Source organism: Petromyzon marinus, chromosome 14 (assembly GCF_048934315.1).
Source record: "Petromyzon marinus isolate PM22_M1 ecotype Great Lakes invasive population chromosome 14, UKy_Petmar_22M1.pri1.0, whole genome shotgun sequence".
NCBI classification, from domain to species: Eukaryota; Metazoa; Chordata; class Hyperoartia; order Petromyzontiformes; family Petromyzontidae; genus Petromyzon; species Petromyzon marinus.
This window is the reverse complement of record NC_133680.1, coordinates 14,804,996-14,832,945: the sequence shown is the minus strand read 5'-3', so window position 1 is coordinate 14,832,945 and position 27,950 is coordinate 14,804,996. Positions and strand designations below refer to the sequence as shown.

The 27,950-nt window shown below is 46.1% G+C and overlaps 1 long non-coding RNA gene across 1 annotated transcript; it reads left to right on the top strand.

The window, feature by feature from the left end:
• Positions 1-999: 999 nt before the first annotated feature.
• Positions 1,000-27,950, top strand: LOC116942277 (uncharacterized). Its single transcript, XR_004402773.2, has 5 exons — positions 1,000-1,732; positions 3,894-4,070; positions 25,990-26,119; positions 26,856-26,993; positions 27,500-27,950. It is a non-coding gene; the product is annotated as an uncharacterized LOC116942277 (long non-coding RNA).

Genomic DNA, 27,950 nt, shown 5'->3' with positions numbered 1-27,950 from the left:
TTGCAACCTTTGCCTCACCACGTATCTCTAGCTATAACTAAAACAACAAGTTCTAGTTAATAAACATACAATGAAAATCACGGCCATCTAATTGAGACAACAAATCAAATTCCGATCAGAGAACCATTAGATTTAACTCTGTCTCAATGTCTGTGTGTCTCTGTGTCAGTGTGTTTGTCTCCATGTACCAAATTATTAACATTATGACAACCGCGGATTGGAATTTTGTTTAGTGATGCAAATAGATGGAAATTACATTTGGATTCATTGTTTAAAATTGTTTATGAGGGAAATTGAAAATAGTGATATTGCAGCTGTAGTTGTGGTGTATACGTAAATGTGGTTATACTTAATATGGGGGAAGTAGCAGCGAATATAAGATGTATTGTAGTTGTGTTTATTATTGCCATTTTCTGGTCTGGACTTGGCAAGGTTGAGGACACTGGCATTTTGTGGTGTCTGTGGCGGGTGAGGACTGAAATTGTGTTTCTGGTGTGTAATCATTACAGTGGTCAAGTTGATGATACAAGCGTAGTGACTGTGATTGTCATGGTGTGGTGCTGGGCTTACGAACCCAAAGCGGATAATGTGTTAACATTGTGTAGCCTGCTTACGGGGTTTAGTACCAGCCCTAGCGGGGCTTGGGTGAGCACTGGTCAGTGCAGAGGCACCGCGAGCAAGTGTGCGGTGCGGGCTCCCAGTGAAGGAGCTAGAGCGAGCGTCAGCCAGCCAGGGTTACGTTAGGGCATGATACTCTGGTTGACCTGCTGACACATGACCGGATGATATTGGAGGGGGGCCACCGGTGGACGGAGGCCACTGGGTGGTCACGTGGTCTAAAAGAGCTCTCGGGAGCCTTCGAGAAAGAGCTCGAGAGATCTGGAAAGTGGGCGGGGCGAAGGGCGGAGCCAGCCCCAGCCCAGGGGGATATAACAGGGTCCCATGAGGAGCTCGGGGTTCTTCATGTGCTGGTGTGAAGAAGATCCATGCCAGGGAGAAGAAGCCTCGAGCCACGCTGTCCGGGACCCAGCTTGTGGTCTGGGCCGGGATAGTGAGCCGTGTATAGTTCTGCCGTAGCGTGGTTAGATGGGCATTCGATACCCGAGTGTAGATTGTGTGATGTTATGTTGAAGTTGCTTAATAAATAGTGTTGCTCCCAAGACAACGTCTGCGACACCGTTACTGTGCATTTGGAAATAAAGTTTTGCCGTCCACAGAATGATTGATACTATTGTATCGGACGTCACACAAACTCTTTCAGAACGAAGAGGAACAAGACTAAGAAGCAGGACTTCAAACTTCATATTTGCATCATTATTTTTTTGGTGGCATCTGCTCTGATCGATATTAACTGGAGATGAGAGAGACACACACACTTTGGTTGCAATATCAATACGTTGAACAAGGACACGTTAATATACACGAGTAACATACAGTTTATAAACAGTTTATATGATGCTTCACAAGCTCAGGTGGCCGAATGTAAACTGCCATGAAACCGTAAGATATTACACAACATTTACTCGTGCAATGTTGACTCTACAGGGCCAGCCAGACATGCCCAGACATGTTTGACTGTGCCAGACCTAAGTGTTTATTTGCAGATAAATTATTCTTTGTACGAAGTTTGCGCAATTGCATTTGTTTAGACAATGCTGCCTACGTTATGCCATGTTCATGGCGTATTCACACACACACACCTGTGGGAGAAGATGAGCCAGACATCACTAAGGTAAGGCGGGTTGCTATTCCAACCCACGTATACATCTCATCTGTGTGGCATCCTCATTATATGTCCATGAAACAGTAACTATCACTTGAGTCAAACCAACTGGGACTAAACCACAGGGTCTTCATACAAATGTGTGCTTTAAACGGAAAGTTAAAAACGCAATGCGATTGTAATGATGATAGGCCTACATGAAGTTGTGAACTCGTTTGGCTAAAGCAGTGAGTCATAATCCACAAGTAGAGGGCAATTACAGTATCACGAATACAAGTTGTTTTTATTATGTTTTAACATTTGTTTTAATGTAAAAATATAAGTAACATCAATTTGCCGTACAAAATACATTACAGCTGTCGTGGTGTAATAACACACTGGATTTGCAATAGTCCAGTGTGCTATTGCACTTTTTGCAATAGTATTGCACTATTTGCAAAAGTGCAAATCCAATAGTCCAGTGTGCTATTGAACTACTATTTGCAATAGTATTGTTAGTATTGCAAATAGTGGGTTACCGTGCGGTTTGTAGTCCGTGCATGCCCAAACAAGTGCATTCTTCATTAATATTCCACGGCAAACTGTTCCTGGTTGCTATTCCCTTTCACAACAGGTAATCGATTCTGAACATACCGGTATACCGGTTATCATTTAACAACCCTAATAATAATGTACAACACCCTTTCCCGATCCGACAACAAATTGTGGAATAACACCTGTCTTACATTTAACAAGCTAGATGTGGTGACTGCAGAAAGGGCATCGTAGTCATCAAGTCTTAAATTTTCCATTTTCACGACGGGCTTAAATAGGCACGCAAAAATGAACTGGAGATGGGGTATGTATGAATAATATACAGCTCAATTTAAAACCCAACACATTGCGTTCCATACACCAGCATACGCATGGAGGTTAGCAGAATTGCTACTAATATTGGGTGCTGTGGAGGGGTTAGTGGAGACTGTTGAGAGAAGAGGGAGCACGGGGTGTGACGGGGATGTGGAGTTGAGTGCAGAATCGTTCCCTATGTGAACACATTGTGAATATGTGCACTCTTAATTATCTTCCAAGAGAGTACATTTTCGGCAGTTTTTTTACACCGATAATATATTTGAGTATATTTGGTTTTCAAACTATCTTTACAGTGCAAGGCTGTCACGTCGGTGCTGTTTCATAATGTCAGCAGTAGTTTCACAGCAGACTGTAGCAATGGTTATTAAGCTGGGTGAGTGTACTGGCAGTCTAAAATGTAGATAACCTCGGTGAGCATACTACTACTGTTAATTGTATTTTTTTCAGGCTACAGTCTACATTGTAGACTGCCAGTACACTCACCGAAGTTAAGAACCAAGCTACGGTCTACATTATAGACTGCAAGTACACTCACTCCGATTAGGAAACAGGCTGCAGTTTTATTTTAATGGTTTATTATTTTTATTCACTTTATTTTATTATTATTTTTCTATCTACGTGACTTTACCGAAATAACCAAAGAATATACACACCGAAGTATTAACCAGGGCGGTCTGCCAGAATTAAACAACGAATCTCTGGGCCATGTCACCGCTCCAAATATGTTCCTCTGTGGAGTAAGGTGTGACATTATTAAGGTTTATGTATTCGTACAGTCGTTAACATTTCTAAATTACGAAAGTTTATTTTAAATACATGTCTTCATTCGTAATGCCACATAGAGATTTCAAAGTTGTTTTTGCATCAATGGGTGACTTTTACTGAATAATCCTCAGTAACTGTGTCTTCAGCCATCTTGGTCCGCCTCTGTAAAAGGTGTATAACATCCATGAAAAGAAGCATGGAGAGATGCATTCTTGGAATCACATCGAGACAGAAAGACCAACGCATAGATTAGAGGACATACACAGGTTAATGACTTTATGGAAACTATCAAAAAGAGTAAGTGGGCTTGGGCAGGATACGGCTTGAAGAGATGACCAATGATGGTCAAGAATAATAACAGAGTGGCAGTCACAAAATGGAGTACATCCACCGAGGAGATAAAGCGATGATATCAGTTCATGTGCTGGTTCCGGAATGGATTGTTGCATTTCAGAATCATTATAAGTGGTGGCAGATTGGAGAGACCTTAATCCAGCAGTGGATTGATCATGCCTGATAATGATGATGAACTTCCATCTACCCCTCTCTACAGTGTGATGTTTAAGGCGAGCACAGCACAAAGTTGGCGGCATCAAGAAGGCAAGCGAGCTGAACGACTCCTCAACCATCAAGTATCAGAACGACAGCCTACAACGAGCTCGACAGCTCTCCGAGATGGAAACAAAGCACCTGCAGCGACGACTGCAAATAAATCTCGCTCACAGCCAAAGTATATACACACGTGCATACGGATACATACAGAATATGCTCAAACAAATAATTTTGTTTTACCTACGTGACTTTACCGAAAAAAAACAAAGAGTATGAATCCTTACAGTCACGAAAGCTTCAAATCTAGAAAAAATATGCTCAGTACTTGGGATAGTATATTATGGCAACCTATTACTCTACATTGCAACTTGGGTTAATAAAATAATGTAATAAGGTAGGCGCATGTAAAAAAATACTTAATAAAAAGAAAATTGTTCTGGGCCATGAAATGATCCAGCCAAATCTGTGTAATAAGACCCTCTACACCCGATATGGGCAACTAAATACAATGTTTATGTTTACAAGCGTTTAACGCACCAATTGTGATTGTTTCAGCTCACCGGTAAGTTGAAGAACAATTCTCACAGCCAAGTGAGGAAGACAAAAAAATGTTACATTACTTTTCTGGATCTTATTCTGAAGATGCTTGACGTAGTTTTATGCGAAATGTAATATCTAATTTGTACATTTGACCTAACCCAAAAACAATTATAACTTGGTGTTGTATATGTCGAGTGTTGAAAAATTAATAAAAATAATAAAAATGAAATGAAAATTTTTAAAAAATGCATAATTATCCGAAATTATGCAAAGGTACGTAATTATGCACATAATTTATGCTAATAATGGATGTTTAATTGTATTCAGTTATGCTAATTCATGCGATTATGTTAATGCTAGTCATTATGATAATTAGGCTCTGCCTCGTTGTCTCGGGTCGTATTATCAATCGGGATAATACAATGAATTGTATGAAGTTATGCAAGTTTGATGCAAGTATGCTAAATTAAGCTCGGCTTCGTTGTCTAGGGTTGTATTATCAATCTGGATAATACAATTATTCTCGCTTTAAAATTTACTGATTATGTCTTAGTGTTTCTATGTCAGGTTTACAAATTCAAATCTCAACGCAGGATACAGTTCTCATAATTAAGATTATTACACTTGAACTTAGGAAGGCACCACTCAGACACTTCTGTGTTAAGCAACTTTAATTTCTAAACAAAAACATAACACTCTAATATGCGAAATCTTATGCTTGGAATTGTCAACACAGTACTCCTGGAGATGTTCTCATTGATCCGCACATTTAACCCTCGTTGTTCAACTGGGTAACAGAACAATCGATTAATTCCTCAGCGTAACGCGAGCATATACGGCAATAGGAAAAAGTCCTTAAAAATGCATGCGACGATATTCATACGAATGGCAATAAAGAAACATGTCCCGAAGGCAAAAGTATACGTCAATGAATTAATTGGCAAGATTATGTAATTAACTAAATGTCTTGGAACAATGGTGTGCGGAAGTGTGCCTGCCTCAGCAAATGCTTATCAATTGTCTAAGGCTTCAATAAATTCGCGGGCAAGATTCTGTGATCAAAAGAAAGATTTCAACACAATATTCTCTCTGTGAGTGTGTAGATTCGTAGGTTTCTAACGTTTAGTTTTCATCAATGAATTCATTGGTAAAATTTATGCAATTAAAAAAAGAAAAATAACGACTAAAATACTTCTAAACGACCGTATCCACGTAACTCAATGGGCAGCAATGTTCTTCATGATCAACTATTAGTTTATGCACTCTTATCATTAGTCTTCTTATTATTAGTCCCGATTTGCGTGTTGGTGGTTTGTTTCCTTGATCAATTCTTTGCGTCAAGCAGACGCCGGGCGATGCGTTGTAGTGTTTGAGTGTGGGCGTGTCATACGAACAGCTTCCTCGCTCTCTCTCTTTGAGGCAGCAGCAGTTTTTGTCCACTGCTGGATGAAGAGAGTCGGCACGACGTTCGCCGTCGGCGGTGCACGATGATTCTTTTGTCAGATAGCACCCGCAGCTCGTCCGCTGATTGCGGTTCCTCACTCTTGTGTTGGTTCCCAGCTAGTGCTGGTCGGTGTGGGTCGAACCCACGGCGCTCTCCTCTTTCTCACGGGTGGCTGGTCAGGCTCTTTCCAATGCTGGATGAGCTGAGTCGGCACAATGCTTGTCGCTTGTCCGCTGGCAGCTGACACCCTTGCTCGATGACGCTGGTGGCGCTGCTGCACGCTCTCTCCGGCTCCGTGCTCTCTGGCGATGCCCGATTGCGCATGCAGCTGGTTCTCTGTGAGTTGGCTCGGTCGATGTTTGGCTCTATCCGCCCTTTCTCCAGGTTGATTACTTGACGTTGCTCGTCACTTTCTCTTGGGCTGCAGCTGCTGGTGCTAGCTGGCACTCGATGTGGTGACACATCGCTACTCGGCAATCCTCGCCATCCTTGGTCAATCGCAGGGCCCACCCCGGAGCTTGCCACTTTCTGTACTTTTCTGTCGCTTGCTGTAGTGTCCTCTTAACGTTGACTTCGTAGACTCGTGGCTTCTGCTGATGCAGCTCGTTGACGATGTGCCAGTCACCAGGGCAGGTTCCCGGAGCCTACCATTCGGAGCACTGCATTGTGTGTGTCGTGTTTTTGTTTTTATGTGAAATTCTCTCCCCTTGGCTTGCCTTCTCACAAAGGACCGGAACTTCCTTTGATTTCGCTCTCAGCCTGTGGGAACAGCTGTTTGTAATATAAGTTTAATCAAGGCCTGGTTCCTGTCACCTTCCTCAAGCCATCCCGCCATCAATGGAAACAGATGCTCCAGATTGCCCCCAAGTGCGTCCTTTCAGTCCTCCAACCCTCTGCAATAATTAATCTGGAAGGAGGGGGGTTCCCCCAGTCCGGTTGCGTTCTCCCCCCTCTTCCCCCATGGCTGGGGTTGTTACATTTTGTCTCTCTCAAAGAGAGGGGCGCTGGCTTTTGAAGTTGTTTCTCTTGTACCGTTTGAAAAAATATATATTATTTGACCTCTTATAGCTTGATGCCGTACCACTTTTGTAGTTATGATTCTGTAAGTGAATCAAGGTATGTTTGTAGCAGTGTTTACAGTACTTCTGTAGTGTTTATAAAGACGATTAAACTTCTTAGCAGGCACACTCTGTTTATTGTAATTATTCTCTTATATAGTCCTCAACACACACAGAGGGGTATCCGGTCCCCTCACCCGATACCCTAAGGAGGTACAGCCTCCAGACTCAGCGTAACCTACACACAGGTCTCCTTGATACCCAAGGAGGTACAGCCTCCTATCTTGGCGGGACTTACACGTCTACCGCTAACCTAGCCTAAGGAGGTACAGCCTCCTATCTTGGTGGGACTTACACATCTACCGCTATTCTAGAGTCCTCCGGCTGGGACCTAGGGGAGGCTATCTGACCCACCGCTGGCCCAGTGGGTCCTGACCACTGGGTACCCGAGCCTTAGCCCTCAGAAGTGCTAGAAGGCTGGTCCAGGGTCCTAGCTAGTCTTCAGCCCGGGCTTCGGTCTTCGTGTAGGGAGATAACTCCCCGAGCTCTGTTGGGTCACCCTTCTTATACTCGTTCATGGCCAGGTATAACCAATCACACATTCCCACGTGGAACTGGCTGATTGGTTCTTACCAAACCGTGGCTATGATCCACTTCACCTCGTCTGACCCCAACCGTTATGTACCCAGAGGTAACGCTGTACTGCCCCTTTTATACCTGGTGGCAATGCAGGTTATCGAACAGTGCGTAGTTAACACCTCTACACTTCCATCGTGGTTTGGAGTTCCTTCATGGTGTTTGATTTTCTTTTTAAGGGGAGATGCCCTCTGCATGCGTATGCAAATTTCCTATCACGTGCTGCTGGGAGGAAAAGGCAGTTGGGAGGCTCTCTCTCTCTATGGGATACATTTTATCTTGGTTATGTGTGATTGACCTATTTCGGATTTTTTATTCTTCTGGATGACCCTCAGTCTAATACTTCATAATTATTGTTTGGTTTATGTTTCTCCAATATTTCATTCTGTGGTTATTTCAGTAAAGTTGCGTAGATAGAAGAAGAATAAAATTAAGGTGAATAACATTAGTATTAAAATAATATATGAGAAGTAATAACCCACTAATGTAGATTGTAGCCTGGTTTTTAATCAGAGTGAGTGTGTTGGCAGTCTATAATGTCCACTTATTCGTGTCGCTAAGTTTTTGGACTTTTCCATTAACTAAAATAACCTAAAAAAAACTTGTCTGTTCGGTTTTCGCCACTCGGGAAGCTGGCGACGCCTGTTGTTTGTACATGCTTTGTGGCGGTCTTTGAAGCGTGTAGAGATTTCCCCAGGATCTCATTAGCAATCTCCCCCCTCTTTCCTTTGTACCAAGGTGGTTTTATTTATTTATTATCTTTATGGCTACTTCCTTGCTTGGTCTTGCTGTAAGGGGAGGGTTTCACATCACCCCCTTTTGCCCCAAGCAACACCACGATTGATTATTAAAAAAAGTATTGGCAGAATTATTCTTAATATCAATTTTGGAAAAAGGCCTATATATACAACAATGGGTTGTGTAGAACTGATGAGCTGAATAAAATCAAATCTAAATATGTAACAATGGGCTTACAATTTTGAAACTATGGTTATTATCACTTTAATTCAATTGGCATTAGTGCCAATTTTATAGCGCTATGCTATTGTAGTGCCATCGCGGGATGTCACTGTACAGTTTCCGGCCCTAGAGAGGCACGGCATGCGATGTAACAACATCGCGGGCACCGCTATGATGTGGGTGTAGTACTGGCCCTAGAGGGGCTCGGTGAGTGTTGGTTGATAGCACTAGGTGGCACCACGCTTTCGCGTGCAATGCCATCCCAACAGGATAGGGTGTGCGAGTGCCGGCCATAGTAATGGGGTTACTTAATGCCATGGCACTCTGGTTGACCCCAGAGAGGACACATGACTAGTTAAGTCTACAAAGGGGCCCAGAGTGGGGGCTAGGGGGGTCACTTGGCCGGGGTCCAGATCCTGCTCGAGGCTTCTGGAAGGTGGTTGTGGCCAAGGGTGGAGCCAGCCACGCCGCAGACAATATAAGCCGGGTCCCCCAGAGGGACCGGCGTTGTTCATCTTGAAGAAACCTTCGTCTACGTTCTACTGAGTCTTCAACACGTGGACCTGGACCCGAGCTGTGGTCCCGATCTGTAGTAGCTAGATATGTTGTAATTAGTGTCGTTAGCCTGTTAGTCAACACCATTGGTTGTTCATAGTTCATAGTTCATAGTTTATTTATTTGGTATAGCCCTGTGAGCCATTCGGCTCTTGAATCGGGTGCAACCTCAACAAACAAAAAACATGAACAAGAAAACATTTTAAAGTGATTATGTGACTGTGCAAACAGAAAATCCAGGAAAAAAACAATCAAAATATTCCTGAAATAGCACCGTACACCAGTTGAACCGTGTGTTAGTGTTAAATAAATGTGTTGCCTCCAAGCGTACGTCTGCTACTCAGTTGAACTCACTACAACTGGTGTCGGAAGTGACCAAACTTTATTTTGTTAGTAAGATAGCCGAGTTATATTATGCCTATGCAATGCAGACTACATATCAGGACGATGGACGATGAGGATGACGAAGGTGTCATTCTGCAAACACCCCTGGTGATGGCGACCCTGGAGCAAGGGAGGAAGGCGCCATCGGTAGAGAATCGCGTCGACCATTCCAGCGACAGCTCACCACTATTGGGGAGGGAGCGCCGCACAGCCTGCTCCCGCCTCGCGGAACTCCTCGAGACCGCGGCTTCGATCATCGCGGAGCTCGACCACGAAGAGCCAGTGTTGGAGGAGAGAGCACCAGAGCTGCACGGGGTAGAGCATCCCGTCGCTGTTTCCCGCCAATGGGAAACCTCCGTGGCACAGCTCGCGCAAGCGGCTGCCATTTTGCTCGCGAAGCGGAGCGAAGAGCCCGCCAAAGACTGTGTCGAGTTCGTCCGTTGATATTCTGTCTCTCAGGTGACGACTACCCTTTGTTAAATAATTTACAGCCACCGGAGGCGACTGGGTAGCCTTCAAGTGCCGGTTCCAGACGAACAGCGACTTGGCGGGATGAACGGAGGCAGAGGTGCGAAAAGCGCTGCCCACCGCACTTAACAACGACGCCTTGGCGGCGTTTCTCACCATCCTGCCATGGGAGAGGGCCACGTTACATCACACCTTTGCTCAAATTGCGGCAAACTATGAACCGCAGTCAAATGTGCGCCATAAGTTCGCTGTGCAGAGGAGAGGGGAGGCCAAGACGCCCCGCGCCTTCTATAGCACACTATTGGCACGAGCAAAGGCTGGCTTCCCGAAGATGGACCACGACGGAGTCGACTCGCTGTTCCTCGAGAGATTGTTTACTTTGGCAAATGACCTCAATATCGTCCTGCCGGCTGTCGACGAAGAAGATTTGTCTTCTCTCAAAGTTGCAAGATGCATCCAGGCACACCTGCTTTTGCAACGACATAAGGGGTTGGCGGCATGTACCATGCCTCGTGAGGCGCGTGATACACCCGAAGACGTGGAGCCTGTCCAAGCCTGCGCATCAACCCAAGACGGAGGCTGGCGAGCGAACGGCATGGTGCAACGGGATGAACAACTTTGACGGCGAAAGACCTCTCCTCGTCCTGGGAGCGGGCTCGTCGTGTGCTACAACTTCGGCCTGCCGGGACGTTGTCGCATGCTGCGACAAAGTCTTCCCGGACCACCGCCATCGTCCACCTGACCGTCCTCCACTCCACTATACCCGAAGGCGAGTCGCGACACATCACACACTCGGCCCCTGAATCCACCTCACTCATCGCATTTGGTCGGTTTTCATTCCCATTGTATGTCGGTGCGTGAGGGTTCGGAATTTGCTCGGGCTGACTGGCCACTCTGACTGGGTCAGTGGTCGGAGTTGGCCCATAGGGTGGTTACTGCAGCCGCAGGTTCATCCGCTGTTATCGGATTGATAGATGGGGTTTTAAATCAGAATTCTCGTCGATACTGGTGCGTCAACGACTATCATTTCCGAGTTCATATTTAACATCTTGCCCACTAACAATCGTACCCTATGTCCCATCGGGGCTCTGTGCTTTGCCACAAACAGCGGCTCATTGGGCATCATTGGGAAAAATACAGCAGAGCTCTGCTATGGAGATATCAAATTGACGGGACCAGTTCTTGTTTCAACGTCCCTTGCTATTCCTTGCTTGCTCGGGACTGACTTTTTAGGGAAGATGGCCTAAAGGGTACCTTGAGTTACCATCGGGCCATCGAATGGCCTTTTTGCCTTCTCCCACTCGATTGTGCATGGCCAACGCTACCATGCAAGCAATTGCGAGTAAGACCGTAAAGATTCCCCTGACGTGTAAATGTTGGTTGCTTTACGATTGCGCATGCCGCTAGACCAGGAGGCGACTGCGGGAGGAATCCTCTTGGGACCCTCAAATAAAGCCATTCGCGGGTTGACGTTAGTAGGGGCCCAGACTCTGGTATCCAATGACCAGAAACCATTCATTCAGGTCCTTAATACAGGGTTAGACACGTCTGTAATTCAGGAGGGCACCGTGCTAGCTCATGCGTAGCCCGTGCTTCATGAAGGAAGCATCGTTGGCAGTGTGTGGGTCGCGTCGAATACGCGGTCGCAAAAGGGTTGTGATGAGAAGTTGATAGATACGCTTTGTTCAGAAAATACGGAATTGTTCGGGTCCCAAAGGGGGGCGTTGAGGGCGCTCTTGCATGAATTCTCAGATGTGTTTAGCAAGGGCAAATTTGGCATCGGCCGCACTCCGCTTGTGAGTCACCACATCGATACGGGCGACGCCGCTCCCATGCGGCAGAACACCTACTGGCTGAGTCTTACAGAAAAAGAGTACGTATGGCTGGCGGTTGATGAAATGTTGGCCGCTGATATTATTTAGCCATCCACCAGCCCGTGGGGAGCCCCCGATTGTTCTTGTTAAAAAGCAGGATGGTAGTTTGTGCTTCTGTGTTGACCCTCGTAAGCTTAATAAGATCTCTGTGGCTAACGCATACCCTCTTCCTCAGATGGACGATTCCCTGGATGCTCTAGCAGGAGCACATTACTTTTCGACTCTTGACCTTCTATACGGATTTTGGCAGTTGCCACTAGATGAAGCCTCTAAGGTCAAAACAGTCTTTCATATACCACAGGGCTTATTTGAATTTAATCGGCTTCTGATGGGTCTTCATTCTGCGCCGGCTACATTCCAGCGATTGAGGGAACTGGTTCTTGCTGGTCTCCAGTGGGACTCGTGCCTGATATATCTCGATGAGGTTATCATTTTCAGCCGTACATTTAAAGAACATCTAGAATGGCAAACCTCAAATTTAAACCGCAGAAATGTCACTTACTCCGAAAATCTGTTCGGTATCTTGGCCACATAGTCAGTAAATAAGAGATAGTGATGGACCTGGACAAAGCCACATGTGTTCGTACTTGGCCGACCCCCACGTCAGTGGGGGAGGTGCGGAGTTTCACAGGATGTGCGCCCTATTACCGCCGTTTTGTCGCCGGGTTTGCCACTATTGCCAAACCTCTCCATGCCTTGATGGCAAAGGGTCAGAAGTTCCATTGGGGGGAGGAGGAGGAGGCCGCATTTGTTGCGCTCCGGGATGGCTTGGTGAACGCCCCTGCCCTCCGCTACCCCGACTTTTCCTTGCTATTCGTCCTTGATACAGACGCCAGTAACAATGGAATTGGCACTGTTCTGCCTCAAGTTGTTAATGGTGTCGAGAGTGTTGTCGCATATGTCTCCGGCCGAACAACGGTACTGTGTCACACGTCGGGAACTTTTGGCTATTGTTTTTTTTGTACAACAGTATCGCCCCTATTTTTATGGCAGACGCTTTGAGGTGGGTTCTGGCCATGCAGCGCTACACTACGTGCTGCATATTTAGCAGCCATCTGGCCAACTTTCACGTTGGTTGTAAGTCCTCCAGGACTATTCCTTTACTGTTTCCTATCGCAAAGGTACCCAACACACGAATGCGGATGCCCTATCACGATTACCAACGAGCGACGAGTGCGCGTGTTTTTCGGGCTCGGGGCACTGTAAGGCACCTGCTGAGGACTCGCCCCCTCCCCTTGCAGCATTGGCCGAGGTTGACACCTCTGAGGAAGCCGATGGTCCCGTGGCACATGACGCCATTATTGGAGTGGGGGCACCTCCAGGTTGAGGTCGCTTCCCTGTTCAAGTTGCGACGCCATCTCAAGGAGGTGGAGGGGGGTGGGGATCAACGGGGTGTAGCCTCTGTCATCCTCAGGGGCAGATTGCTCATGCATTGGGATGAAGGGGTGTGCTGTTACAACATTGTCGTGCCTACTGCCCTATGGGGTAAGGTCATCTGGGCGATGCACGAGCGATTGTTGCCCCTTGGGGTGCATAATACGTTAGCCACCCTTAAGCTCGACTTTTCTGGTGTGTGCAGTAAGTGTGATGGAAACCCCCATCTAAACTTTGTTGTCCACCATTGCAATCCATTCAGGTTTCCCGTATAAATGAGCTGGTCGCTCTTGATATCCATGGTCCATTTCCAAATACCCCTCATGGGAATAAGTATTTACTTGTGGGTGTTGAACATTTTGCACTGGCCAATGGCCTGGCCACTTCCCAACCAGTCGGCGGCGGCCATCACCGAGGCATTTCTCGATGGCTATGTGATGGCCAAGGATGCCCCGGAGCGTCTTTTGACCGATCAGGGCAAACATTTTTCTTCCAAATTGCTGCCGGAGGTGTGCGACTTGTTGGGAACAAAGACAGTATATACATCACCATACCACCTCCAGATGGATGGAATGGTGGAGCGGCTGCACAGGTTTTTAACCTCCATGTTGAGCCATCAGGTCAGCGAGTCCCAGCTTGACTGGGACTTGCATGTTCCCGGAGTCCTAGCTGCCTATAGAATAGCCCCTCACATGTCCACTGGCTACTCACCTTTTTTTTTTACGAAAGAGAACACGACTCCCTGATAGATGTACAATTACGAGCCACGCCAAACAAGGCTAAATCTAAAATTTCGGACTCCAATGCGCTTTACTCTCCAGAGGCTTTCTGAAGCACGCGAGGCTTCCAGAGAAAATTCCAATTCACGCCAATTGGCAAATGAGCGGCAGAGGGGTTCCCATCTTTCCGCACATGAGTGGGCTCGGGGTGACAGAGCCTGGCTGCATGGTCCACGAGTACCAGTGGATACATCACCCAAATTGTTTAAACTCTGGAGGGGGCTGATTGATGTGATTCAGGTCGTTTGGCCCAAGTGCGTTCAAATTCGCTGGGATTGGACTAGTCGCCTCAAGCCTTTCATCACGCCACGTGAATTCATCCCATTGCCACTACGCAGGGGCTGATTGTCAGATGTGTCTGGCGAGCTGAGGTGTGTATCCGCTGAGGTTGGTCCGCAGGGGAGTCATGTGATCCCGTCCTAAGGTGCCGCGCGTTTAACGTTCCCCAAGCCGCCACCGGCGCCATCTCCACTGGATTCTGGAGAGGAAGACCTGTCTGCCCGTTCGACTGCTATTCGTGAGGAGCCGGGTTCGACGGAAACATTTTGAGATTCTCCCCGGGACCCCCAGGGAGAGTAAGCCCACCTCCCCTGGGAGCCCGGCCACAAGGACTCGATCAAAGACTCTTCCGTTTTCTTGATCCCCATACACACACGCTCCCACACCGTCAGTTGGTTGTCGCACTCAGCAGACCGTATTAGTTATTGGCTGAACCTGACCTTTATTGTGCTTGCGGGTGTTGTTACACGGTGAGGGTGGGAGATGCTGGTGCTGGAGGGGATCCCGAGGTTCACGTGTTACTGCGTTTTTTTCTTTCTCTCTCTCTTCCTTTGTTTTGCCTATTGTTGTTCTGTACTTCATCACCTTTCCCCGTTAGTTAATGTATATTTGTATATAGTGTACGTATTCTATAGATGGGTTGGGGTATTTATTTGGTGAGGCACACAAGGGGTTGTTAGTTTTGTTCGATTGTTGAAGGGGGAGTTGACAGAGTACTATGAAGGGGGGTGTTATGTAGTGACATCACGGGATGTCACTGTACAGTATCGGCCCTAGAGAGGCATGGCGTGCGTTGTAACGACATCGCGGACACCGCTATGGTGTGGGTGTAGTACCGGACCTAAAGGGGCTCGGTGAGCGCTGATTGATAGCACTAGGTGGCACCACGCTTGGCGTGCAGTGCCAGTCCTACAGGATAGGGTGAGGGAGTGCCGGCCGTATGAATGGGGTTACTAAAGGCCATAGCACTCTGGTTGACCTGAGAGGACACGTGACCGGTTAAGTCTACAAATGGACCCAAAGTGGGGGCTAGGGGGGTCACGTGGTCGGAGTCCAGATCCTGCTCAAGGATTCTGGAAGGTGGTCGTGGCCAAGGGTTTTTCCGAAAACGCAGTAAAATGGTTAAAAAATTACCTCTTTTCTCACACTCAAACTGTATTCACAGATGGTTGGAGGTCAAACAGTGTTAAGATAACAAAAAGGGTTCCACAGGGTTCCATCCTCGGCCCCCTCTTGTTCTCTCTTTATGTCAATGACTTGGGCACTGACCTGGATCATTCCAGGGTAAATCTTTTTGCAGATGACACGATACTGATTACTGCTGGCCACTCTCTGGATGACATGATTGCTAAGCTCCAGGGTGATTTCAACAAACTACAACATCAGCTAGTTGCTCTTAGACTAGTCCTGAATACCTTCAAATCCAAGGTGCTATGCTTCTCACCAGGACTAAAGCAGGAAGTTATTTTTCCCCAATTACATTCCTTAAACAATTATCAAATAGAGCAAGTCAAGATCTATAAGTATATTGGGGTCATCCTGGATTCAGAACTGAATTTTGAAGATAACATTGATCATATTGGTAAAAAGACAAAAAAATTGGTTTTCTGTATCGACACAAGCACTGCTTCCCCCCTATGTTCCGTTTGGAATTGATAAAAGCTATCATACTGATTACTGTAACATCGTGTATAAATCAGCCCAAAGTACTGTACTCAAGAAGCTTGATTCCATTCATCACTCGGCCATAAAATTTGAATTAAACTGCCCATATAGGACTCACCACTGTGATCTCTACATTGGGTCAAACTTAACATATCTTAATATTCAAGGGCTTGTGCACCAGATCTTATTTATTCACGATGTACTTACAAAAACATCCGCAGACTACCTGCTGGATCTCCTCTCTGTTTCAAAGAACAAATTTGACCTCAGGTCTTGGCTCATTTACCAGCTTCACATTCCCTATTGCCATACAAATACTGGAGGAAGGGCCTTTGCTATTGATGCCCCCAGGGTTTGGAATGCTATTGCCAATAAACTACACCTTGAATCACTACATATGAGATATTCACTTAAAACTGCTCTAGAGGAGTTGTACACCCCCCCCCCCCCCCTGCTGCCACTGCTATTCAGCGACCTAAAATAAAATTAAATGTTTCGCTCCGGATGACCACTGCAAAGTATTATCTGTATTTTGATTTAGTGTGCTGATCTTAAAGGTGCATTGAAAAATTTGATACTCCGACTGATGCTCCTGCTGTTGTGGAGTAACTCATGCAGCCAGCTATGGCTGCAGGGTTTGGTGGTACATGTTGTTTATGTCGTTTATTGTGAAAATTCAGTCACAGTTCCTATGATCACTGTTGCATTGCTTTTATGGCTTTATTTAGGTGATTTCGAAAAGTTTGTTGGTTTGACCATGTTTGTTTGTTGTAGGACCGAGTTAGACTGATGGCCTTAATCTAAGTTGTTTTGTAGTTGTTTTTGTTTGACTTGCATCCCACTGGGATTTTTGCAAACAGCGTTGGTGTACGGTGCTTTTTCTGGAATATTTTTCTGTTTTTTTTCTTAATTTTCTGTTTGCACAGTCACATAGTCACTTTAAGATGTTTTATTGTTCATGTTTTTGTTTTTTGTTTGTTGTGGTTGCACCCGATTCAAGAGCCGAATGGCTCACAGGGCTATACCAAATAAATGAAACTGAATGAAACTGAAACTGAATGAAAGGGCGGAGCCAGCCATGCCATAGAGAATATAAGTCGGGTCCCCCAGAGGGACCGCCGTTGTTGTTCATCCTGAAGAAACTTTCCTCTACGTCTACGTTCTCCGAGTCTCCAATAGTACATCTGAGACTCCGTTGAACTCACTACAATATTATGAAAGCAATACGTTTTTCAGTCTCCAGTAATTTTGCAATTGAGGCTGTGTAATCTCAATTGAGTAATTTGCAGCTTTTTTTACATTTTTTGGAGTGATGTCATGGTATCTTTAACATCCACTTAAAGCAGATGGTGCATATTTTACAGTTAATACACCTGTAATAATGTAGTAGTGTTATTGCACACGGACAACTTCTTTTTCTCCTGTGTCACTTTATTGGTACGAAACTCCTCGCATTCAACACCACGCATCCCTGTCGCAACTTTTCCTCTTGTACTGCTCGTCCGCCACTCCGCTCGCACTCTCTTGCTCTGCTAGCCTCCTATGTTGCACTCTACTAGCTCTTCCACTGCTAGCCTCTTACTATACACTCTGCTAGCTTCTCTACAGCTAGCCTTCTCACACCACACTTAGGATTTCGCTAGCTTCTCTACTGCTAACCTGTCTACCTTCACTCCTCCAACCTCGCCCTTGCATCCAGCGGGGGATCAGCCAACACCCCTGGAGAGGACGAGGTGTGGAGAGCGGCGTTCCGGACTTCTCTTGAATTCTCCCTCGTCTTCACTCCAACCAATTCAGCTCCCGTTTCCCCACACATCTGCTTATATCCTCTCACTCATTAATTGCCCTCAGATGGCCCTCATTAAACCGGCGTCATCCCGACGCCTGCCGCACGTGTTCTCCCCCCTTATTACCACTATCGCTCGCCTCCGTGGCGCCTACTCCGCGTCTGCATTTGCAGCCAGCCAATCACCGCTTTGCATATTAATTGATCGCCCCTTTCTGGTTGCTCTCCTCTCTGCACCTGTTCTCCCTGGCGTGACCTCACTCTCCGCAGCTCACACATGCATGCATACTGTTTGCAAACCTCCGCGCGCGTTATTCCACTATAATAATAACCAGATTTACCTGCAGATTCAAACCACAAATCTCTGTAACAAGAGGCTAATGTGCTACTGCTGGGCCATATCACCAGCCCAATTATATTGTAGTTGTGTAGGAAATATATGCCTACTTACTGTGGGAGGCAGTTTTACCCCAGTTTTGCATGCAACTTTGAAGACTTCACCACAGCATGGTCGTAGAAATGTTCCCAGCCTTGTGGGAAGTAGGCCTGCACCTCGCCACAGTAATTATACCACTCAGAGGTGAGTATTCCTTTCAATAATTTCATAGTTAAAGTGTTCATGCTCTTTGAATCGTCTCTTATTCTTAATTTCTCTTCTGTCTACTTCCAGGGACAAGGCGGTCCAATGTGATATCTCCAGCTCTCTGTCTAGCACCAGATGCACTGCTTCCTTTACTCATGTCTCTTTCTGTTTGAGATCATTCTTCGCCAAGTCAACCCATGTGAATAAATGCATCTCCTGAGGTTATTTTACTTTTATTGATGCATTAGGATTCTTTTTTACTTTTTAAGAAATGCAAGAACTTTTTTGCTTGATTGAGTTTATTTTGAAGAAAGTTTGAGATTTGTAATGAACAACTTGTTATGAGGTTTCAAAATGCAAGTAAATGGTTGGCAAGTTTCTATTGTATATGCTTGAGTAGCGCGTCTGTTACGTATGTATAGGCATTAATCAGCACTCCCCATGCTGTTCGCGGGTAGCTACCCCTTCGCGTCAACAGGGGGTGGAAGTGCGATTACGCTAATGTAAAGATCGATGGCCCAAGAGGCCAACGGTAATCCCTGGGATAATGGATCCTGGGACACAATCCCCAAACCTCGGGAGGGGGACTGAGGGATGATGTCACCTTCCAGAAGGTTCTAGAAGGGAGGCGTGGCTAGGGCGGAGCAAGCCACGGACCTGTATATGAAGGGTCCAGCTCAGTCATCTCCAAGCCGAAGACCGAAGAGGGGCGGAAGATAGGACCCTGGACCCCAATCTCCGCTGTCCTTCTAAGGGCCGGAGCTGAGTGAAGCCAGTGGTAAGGACCCGGAGACCTTGGCATGGTCGGGTCAGCGTAGCCTCCCCTAGGGCCCCTAGCTAGAGGGCTAAGAATTAGAGTGGTCCCAGTGTTAGGCGGCAGTGTAGCCCGGAGGCCATACCTCAGGTATCGGGTGGAAGGGGCCGTGTTAAGGACCCTGGATTCAGAGCAGTTAAATAAATGTCGTGTTGCCTCACAGAAGTTCTCCTCTGGTTATTGACCCACTACACATACACAATGCATTGTGAGAGGACAGAAGAAAAAAGGGTTTCATACAGATCTAGTGACATAGAATTGGTCATGTAGTAGCAGCATAGCGATGGCTGCTGGTGGGGAAGGGGATTTGCAGCTTACAGCAGCCCTGATTGACGGTAGGCCAGGTGATAGACCAGAGAGGGGTCTAGGGGAAAGGTCACAGAAGGGGCACACGAGAAACCCGTGGGTAGGTTCCAGAAAGGGGGCGTGGCCGGGGGCGGAGCCAGGCCATGCTGACAGTATAAAAGGGGCCCTGGGAGGGGACCTCGGGACTGTCGTGTAGAATGGGATCCCATCGTACTGCTGGTGTCTTCGCCGTTCTTTTCTCACCGTCTCCGTCTTCACTATCTCGATGTCGCCAGTCAGGCAATCTACCAACTGTCCTGACTGGGAACCATAGTCCATTAAAGACAAGTTATTGGAAGTGTTAACTTGTGAGGCAGAGTGCCTCCAACTCTAAGTGTCTCCGAATCAGTTACTATATTTGGCATCAGAAGTGTTAAAGAAAATCGAGAAAATAAATATTTTCATCATGTCAAACTCGTCCAAGAGGAAGAACCCGCCGATAGTGTCCTCGGGTGATGAGGACGACGGGGATGTGATCCCCCCGACAGCCCTGGAATCGGGGACTCTGATGACACATCCCGAAGCGGAGATCGCAGTGGAGCAACAAGGGAGGGATGTCGCCTTGCTGCCGCCGGTTGGAGAGGGGTGGTGCGATCTCACCGGACGTCTTGTGGGCCTGCTCTCCCTCGAAGCAGAGCTCAGATCCGCGACACCTGCCAGAGATGCTGCAGCACTGGAGCAGCGGGAAACGGCAGAGCTTCCACCGGGCGGCCACCATTTTGCCCGTCGTGAGCGGGGCTCAGTTAACGCCCACAATTTTTCCGCCCGGGCGGGAAATTCTTCCCACCAAATTTGAGTCACCATCAGCGGCTTTGGCGGAGGTGCCATCTCTAGAAAAGCGGCTGCCTTTCATCAAGGGGCAACTGGATGGCTTTCCAGCACCGTTTTAACGCATCTTGCATCCCTGGTCGGGTGGTTGGACAAAGAGGCGCTGCGAGCTCTGCCGGCCGCACTTGACGACAATTCCCTGGCAGCATTTGAGGCCATCCCCACAACGACTGAGCGACACTGCCTCAGGCATGCACCCAGAGACCGAGACACCTCTTGCCTTCCACAATGGCCTTGGGTCACTCAGCATACCCATGGATGGAGCAGACAGCGCTGGACTCCCTGACGAAGAAGAGACTGCTGTGCTGGCCCAGGAGCTGGTCATCTCTCTGTGGCCACCCGGTAGTGGAATGCTTTGGAGCACCGTGTCGTGGCAGAGGAATCATCTGCGGTGGTCATGTTCGTGCAGGGTGTAGAGCTGAGGGTGCTGATCTATATGGGAGCATCGGCTAGTATACTTTTTGAGCTTATTTTGAAGTCCTTGCCACCGAGATCCTGTTGTCTTAACCCGGTAAATAGTGTGTTGCCGCAAATGGCGTGGGTTTGGGTATTATAGGCCAAACATTGCCAAAAGTCTGAGTTGGGGACATTGCGTTTACAGGGCCAGTGTTAGTTTTTAAGACATTGGCTATGTCCTGTCTCTTGGGCACCGATTTTCTCGGAAGGATGCCCCTTAAAATCCTTGTTGATCAAGGTTGTATTAATTTGCCGTCGGGACGGCGGTTGGCCTTTTTTAAGTCCCCGGCTCGGTTAAAGAGGTCCGATGCCATGGTTCAGGCCCTGGAGAAGGAGACTGTCACGGTTTCTCCAGGTGCTCAGATATTGGCGCCCTTGCAGTTGCAGAAGCAGCTTGACTGCGCAGATACCGTTGGAGGGGTCCTTTTAACCCCTTCGAACAGGGTGATTCAGGGCGCTGATATGCACACCCGTCATGGCTGAAACCCTATTTTCCACCTTCATCCCCACTACCTGAGGGCCGGGTGTCTGATGTGTCCGACAAGCCCGGGCGAACAGTCGCGGAGGGTGCGCCTCAGCGGGACTTTGTAGTTTTGCCTGCAGGATCCCAGCGCCTGACACCTGCGTACCCACCGGCGACACCATCCACAGACAGACCAAGTATGATGGAACAGTTGCCATCTGCTTCTTCTTCTTCCCCTTCATCTTCTTCCCAGGAGGGGCCGCGCCCATTAGGCCATATACATATTGTCCCGGGAGTTCCCCAGGAAGCCCATTCTTGTCCTACTTGGGGGCTCAGCGACGAGGACCCATTCCAAAACTGTTCGATTCTGATAGCCCGCCCCTTCCGTTGTTCTATTAGTCCTGACGCCATCTGGTGGGTGGCCGCAGATGTGAGCTGGGCTGTTACTGCCGGTTGATCTGAAGTCCTTTGTGATACTCACGGGCTGCAGCATGCTGATGGCCGTAGGGCATTGTTCTATCCCTGGGGGCCAGGCTTATTGTTGTGAGTTCTCGTCGGGATTTGTTAATTGTCTCAGTTGTTTATTGTTCTTGTTGTTCCGCTACGCGAGGGATGGAGGTCAGCCGGGATGGCTGATTTTTTGTTTTACAGAGGGGGGGGTGATGTAGTGACATGGAATTGGTCACGACGTAGCATAGCACTGGTTGCTGACAGAGAAGGGGATCTGCAAACAGAGAAGGGGATCTGCAGGTGCAGCAGCCCTGTCTGACAGCAGGTCACGTGATAAACCAGAGAGAAGGATGTAGGGGAAAGGTTACAGTAGAGGCACGTGAGGGAAGCCCAGAAACCTGCTAGTATGTTCTAGAAGGGGGCATGGCCGGGGCGGAGTGAGACCATGCTAGGAGGATAAAAGGGGACCACGAGCGAAGGCTCGGGGCTGTTGCCTGGAATAGAATTCCGTTGTGCTGCTGGAGTCTTCGCCACCGTCTTCATCTGCTCGGTGCTGTCAGTCAGGCAGTCTACCAGCTGTCCTGACTGGGGGCTGCAGTTACTCTGTGTGGACCGTGAAGGCTGTTAATAAATAGAGTGCCTCCTACTCTTAGTGTCTCTGAGTCAGTCACTACATATGTATTTAATTCCATGCTTGTAGGGAGCAGTAGTGCAGCGGTTAGCGTGCTGTGCTATGAACCCAGCGACCCGAGTTCGATTCCTGCTCACAGTTAAAACCAGTGACCATTATCTGAAATTCTCCTGGGCCTCCCTTAGGTCTACTTAGCTTCAAATTAATACCTGGTGGGGTTTGTAAAAAGCGCCACCAGAGACACAAAGGCGGCTGGGCATTGTGTTGGCCACCCATTCCTTCGTTTGCCGTTCCGGCCTTCATAGGTGCTCGGAAACAGTACTTGCCCCAACAGTCTGTTAATCTATACGGGAAATATTTGTCTTTGTTTTTATGCCATGTTTGGTATTCGTTCCAGATCTATGCTGAACATGTGTCCACACCACTGGAGGCATGTCTCTTGGATATTTTCTTTCAGTGTTACCTCTTCTGCCAGTTTGTTCTCTTAATTTCAAATTTTCTGTAGTTTGACACACACCATGTGAAAATATTGTTGAAATCAAATAATACTGGGGATTTTGTAGAAAATGTGGTTCCACAGCAATTGGATATATTACCAATATTTATATTTGGCTATTCTGACTACTCTAAATTGTGTCCATAACTGGGAAGTCCTGGACTTAATTCTAGATTTAAAGCTTTCGTGACTGCAAGGATCCATGCTAATTCCTTTATCAAGGTGCTTTGTTTCTTCTCACACAGCTTAAAGGTCGTGATCTGAGCGTGGCTTTTTTCACTCCAGCGCTGTCCTCCAGACAGTCTCGTCCCTTCACCTGATGAAGGCCGCTTGTGTTGTGGCCGAAACGTCGTGATTTTTGTTATTTTATTTTTTACCTACGTGACTTTACCCAATAGAACCAAAGAGTATAGTCCTGGACTTAGTTCACCATGCTGTTTCATACAAGTTGGTGAAGGGGAGGGGGGGACAGGACCGGTTAATTGTGCACAGTGAGATCATCATTGTTACCGCTCGATCCCTGATGACTAGAAGATAAATTGTAATGGTGTAAAGATTAATAGCTCTTTAAAATCTCTAACTTTAAATGTGTAAACTAAATAATACATTGATTTCATCTAAAGCCTAATATTGAGAACTTGCATACTTCTTCAACTAATTTTCGATTTTTTTTTTTTAGTTGATTCAGTGAATATCCTTAAACACAAAACCATAGGCTGTGATTATGAATGTTTCAAGCAACTGATAAACACATTGACTCTGAAAGCACACATTTAAAATAAATACATATTTTAGCCTTTATTTTGAATGCACTTATAGGAAGCTTTGATGGGAAATATTTGAGGCTTGAACACTTTTATTATTTCAATTATTATTGGATGTTTGTGTTAGGTTACACGCTTTTAATGCGATTTTTGTTGTTGTTTCAGTTTGGCGGAACATTATCACAACCAATATAGCAATTAGACGATACGTTTGGTGTGACACTACATAAAGAATATTCAGGACAACATCGAGGAAGTCAGAGTAACAATCCAGGATATGAGAATCAGTGTCAGCTGACAAACGTAATTAAAAACCGACAAGGTTTAAACTAGATAATAATCATTACAAATTAATGTATTTTTAATTGTAGTTTATCTGTACAGATAATTAACATTAACTATACGTACTTATGAATAAACTAATATACTAACCTATAGCATTATGTTTACTGAAAATGTTCGTGTTGTCTTCCTTGGTTATGTGTTTGTGTTCATGCTATGTGTTTATGTTCAGTTGGAAGATGAACAGTTTAGGAGTGGCCAGGGGACTTGAGATTCACTACCAGTGGCACAGGGGAGCTGAGAAAAAAGCTGATAGCGAGAGACATACGACTCAGAGGGCTGCCTACTGCTTCACAGCTAGGCTTGTAACACCGGATTTATGCATGACTGTAGATCTTTGTGTGGAAGGTGATTGATGATCCAGTGCTCAATGATTAATTCAAGTCATTCGCTCACCAGCGTTCAGTCGCCTTATCATTATTATATTGCTACTACTTTGACCACTGTTTCCATGAACTTAACTTATTGATTCGTCCACCGATGTTGAGGACTCATTCTATGAGACTGACTGCTTCCTCTCATCCACACTGTGTTGAACCACCACATTGCATTACAGTTTTCAGCTCTCTGCTTCTTCCCTCACACTGCTTGACTTTGCAATTTACTCCCAACGTCTATTCCCCAAGCTCGTATAACATTGCTCAATTCAATTAAGGGGCCGTCCATACATGACGTCACGCACCTAGGGGGGGCAGGGGGGTCAGACATTTGTGACGATGTGTGACGAGGGGTGGTGGGGGGGTTTGAGAAATGTGACGCCACATCAAAATACACAACTTAAAATATAAACAACACGTTCTACTTAATTAAATATCATTGTTATAACAACAGTAATTTTTTTATTATTTTCATTTTTAACAATTTGATTATTTAAATTTACTAAGGTCACCTTTTATTTAGTCCATGAAGGAGCATTTTGCTTCTCCATGGGAGAATGGAGACGCATACATTTTGTAATTTTTTATTGATTGTTATTAAACATTTTGATTTTAATGATTCTACCAGGGTTTTTCATTTTGTGGAATGTATATGTGATTGTTATAATTGTACTCTCCATTTTGGTTCGTTCTTCTATAAAGTGTAAAGTATTTTTTTATAGTTAGAATTACTTTTAATATTTTATCATTATAACAGAATTTCTAAATAATATTCTGAACATCTGCAGTTTTAGTTAGACGTTGAATATTTTCAAGTGAATCTTATGCTAAATTTCAGCTTTCCAATGCCACCTTTTTAATACATGTGTAGTGGGTACAAACTTGTAGGAGACTTCCTCTTGGAGGCAACACGTTTATTAACAGTAAACGCAACAACAGTTGTCCCTGACATAAAGGGATACGGCCCCTTCCACCCGATATTCGGGCGAGCGTGTCCTATTTAACTCGAGATTACGCTCTCTATCGGGTCCTCCGCTATAGGGACCTAGGGGAGGCTATTCTGACCCGACCTTGCCAGGGTCTCCAGGTCTCACCCCTGGCCCACTCGAACCCGGCTATGACAAGAACCTCGGTTGAGGGGTCCCAGGGCTCTAGACTTGAAATATATTCGGTTCTTCGAGTGGACGACAACTGCCGGTCCCGTTGAGAGGACCGGCTTTTATACACGAGTCGGGGCTCGCTCCGCCCCTAGCCGGGGTCCACCCCTCTGGTCACGAGATACCCAGCGGGAGGTGGGGGGGTTATCTTGGCTTTACTGCCACTCAACCTACTAAGCCTCCCATCCGCCCCCTGTTGACCTATTAGCGTAGTAGCAGGCTAATTTTCACGTAGCGCTTTAATAATGGTGCTACACATGATTTCTCCTACAACATCAGAGTGCGGCGCCACATTAAATACACACTACAATGACAATAGTTGAAAGTGATTTGAAGTCTTTTTGTTTATTTTAAAAATGGAAATATGTTTTTTTTTTGGGGGGGGGAACAGAGCTTTGTGACGTCATATTTGAGGGGGGTCTGACTTTTTGTGACGCCGTGTGACGAGAGGGGGAGGGGGGGTCAAAAATCGGCCAAAATCGCGTGACGTCACTTATAGACGGCCCCTAACGTGTTTCGTCTTATATATTACTACTGTGATCGTGCATATCTTTACTGGATAATTGATGTGTTGGGCCTTGTTGTGCAGAACGTATAACACCTTTACCCCAGATGCTGTTACGCTACAATCTCGAGTGGATGCATTTATGAGGGCCCCAACCATGGCCACTTCCCATGGCCGTCCACGTGATGGTGGAATGGATTTCACACTTACAAATGTAAGTACAATACGGGGCATGATGATGATGACGAAAATGTATTTTATGACATCCAGTATACTGATCACAGACATAATAATGTAATAACTCTTTGATTCTTTCGGTAAAGTCACGTAGAAATAAAATAAATTAAATAGAATACGACGTTTCAATTGCAACACAAGCAGCCGTCATCATGTATAACTACATTTGAGAGAGAGACGAAACACAGACACGGAGACACACAGACAGACAACACAGAGACACGCAGAGAGAGACACACAACATAGACACACAGAGACCCAATGCCTCTGTGTCGTGGCCTTAAATAAAGAGAGGGGGTGCAGAGAGAGAGGTGAGTCTGCTGGAGCAGAGAAATTAGCATGTAAATTAGAGCTGTGTAGAAATCCACCCCGCGGCGGCCGGGGGATAGAAAGAGCAAATAGACCCATGAGAGCCTGGTAAATTATTTCTCTCTCTAAACAGTTACCAGAAGCCTCTTTTTAAGGAGGGTCCTACTGCATTGGGATGTTTGGCCACTTTCAATTACGTTATGTGTATATATGCATGTGAGGAAACCAGAGAACCCTGGAGAAGCCAATACATAACAGGGGGAGAAAATACAAACGCCTCACAGAAAGGCGACTCAGCCAGGAATCAAATCCAGGTCCTTCTTTGTGTGAGATATGTGTTACCACTGCACAACCCTGCCATCAGGATGTAAATGATGGTGCTATTTGTATCCCCTCTCGTATAGCTAAAGGAAAATTCGGTAAATTCTGCCTTTGAAAAGGAGAAACAGGAAGACTCCCAGCATCTCCATTCACCAAACGAAAATGCATCACTCTCAGCTCAGCTGAACACAGAAGTGGCTGATCCTACCCTTGATGTTGAGGTGCGCTGTACTTTTCAGAAGAATGATATGCCATTATGTTTAAATGTACATTCATATTTCTCCACAGTGGTTATATAAATAGTGGGGAAATATGACATGGCCCAGCAGTAGCTCATGAATCACTTGTTGCAGAGCTTCTCCATTTTAATCTGGCAGGCCACCCTGGTTATTAATGAGGATGTATTAACTGATAAAAAAATATGCACCGCCTTCTTAAAATAAAAAATATGCACCGCCTTCTTAAAATATCCTATGAAGCCATTGGAAAATAGTAGGCCATTATGTGCCAGTATCATAGTTCAAATTGCCAAATATATATTTGTACCTATAAATTACTTAATTGCGATTACACATAGCAACATTTTCCCCGACTGTGAAACTACTACAGGCTGTGTGAAAAATAGCACCTATGTGATACCCTCGTGTAAAAGTACTACATTATCAAGCATTTTTTTATTTGAAGCCCACTTTTATGAGCTTTTATTCATATTCTTTTGAATCTACAGATGCTGGCGCCTGATGGACATCCACGCACACTGCTGTCTCTGCCTCCATTTCCCGTGGCGCTGGAGCAGGCATCGCGTGCTCGCTATCTCCGACATAGACACCCAACCTCCACTGAAAAGGCTCTTACACTAAGTCAAATATTTTCACACTAATAATAATGTAATTTTCGTACATTTGGTATTCGCGTCAGTCTTAAAGCACAAGGCTATTATATAATCTGCAGTAGTTTTACAGTAGGTAGCAATGTTGCTTTGTGTATTTTTTCTGTCCGGCCGCATGGCCGATCCTCTGTACGGCTCCCATCGTCGTCGTCGCTTTGTTAGTCAGCCAGCTGTATAGTTAGACTCCGACGATGGGGCTGTATGGATGGGTCAGCTATGCATAGCCCGTATATATATGTCGCTCAGTGATTGTGCCTGTAAGTGTGAGAAATAAATAACGAGCCCTCTA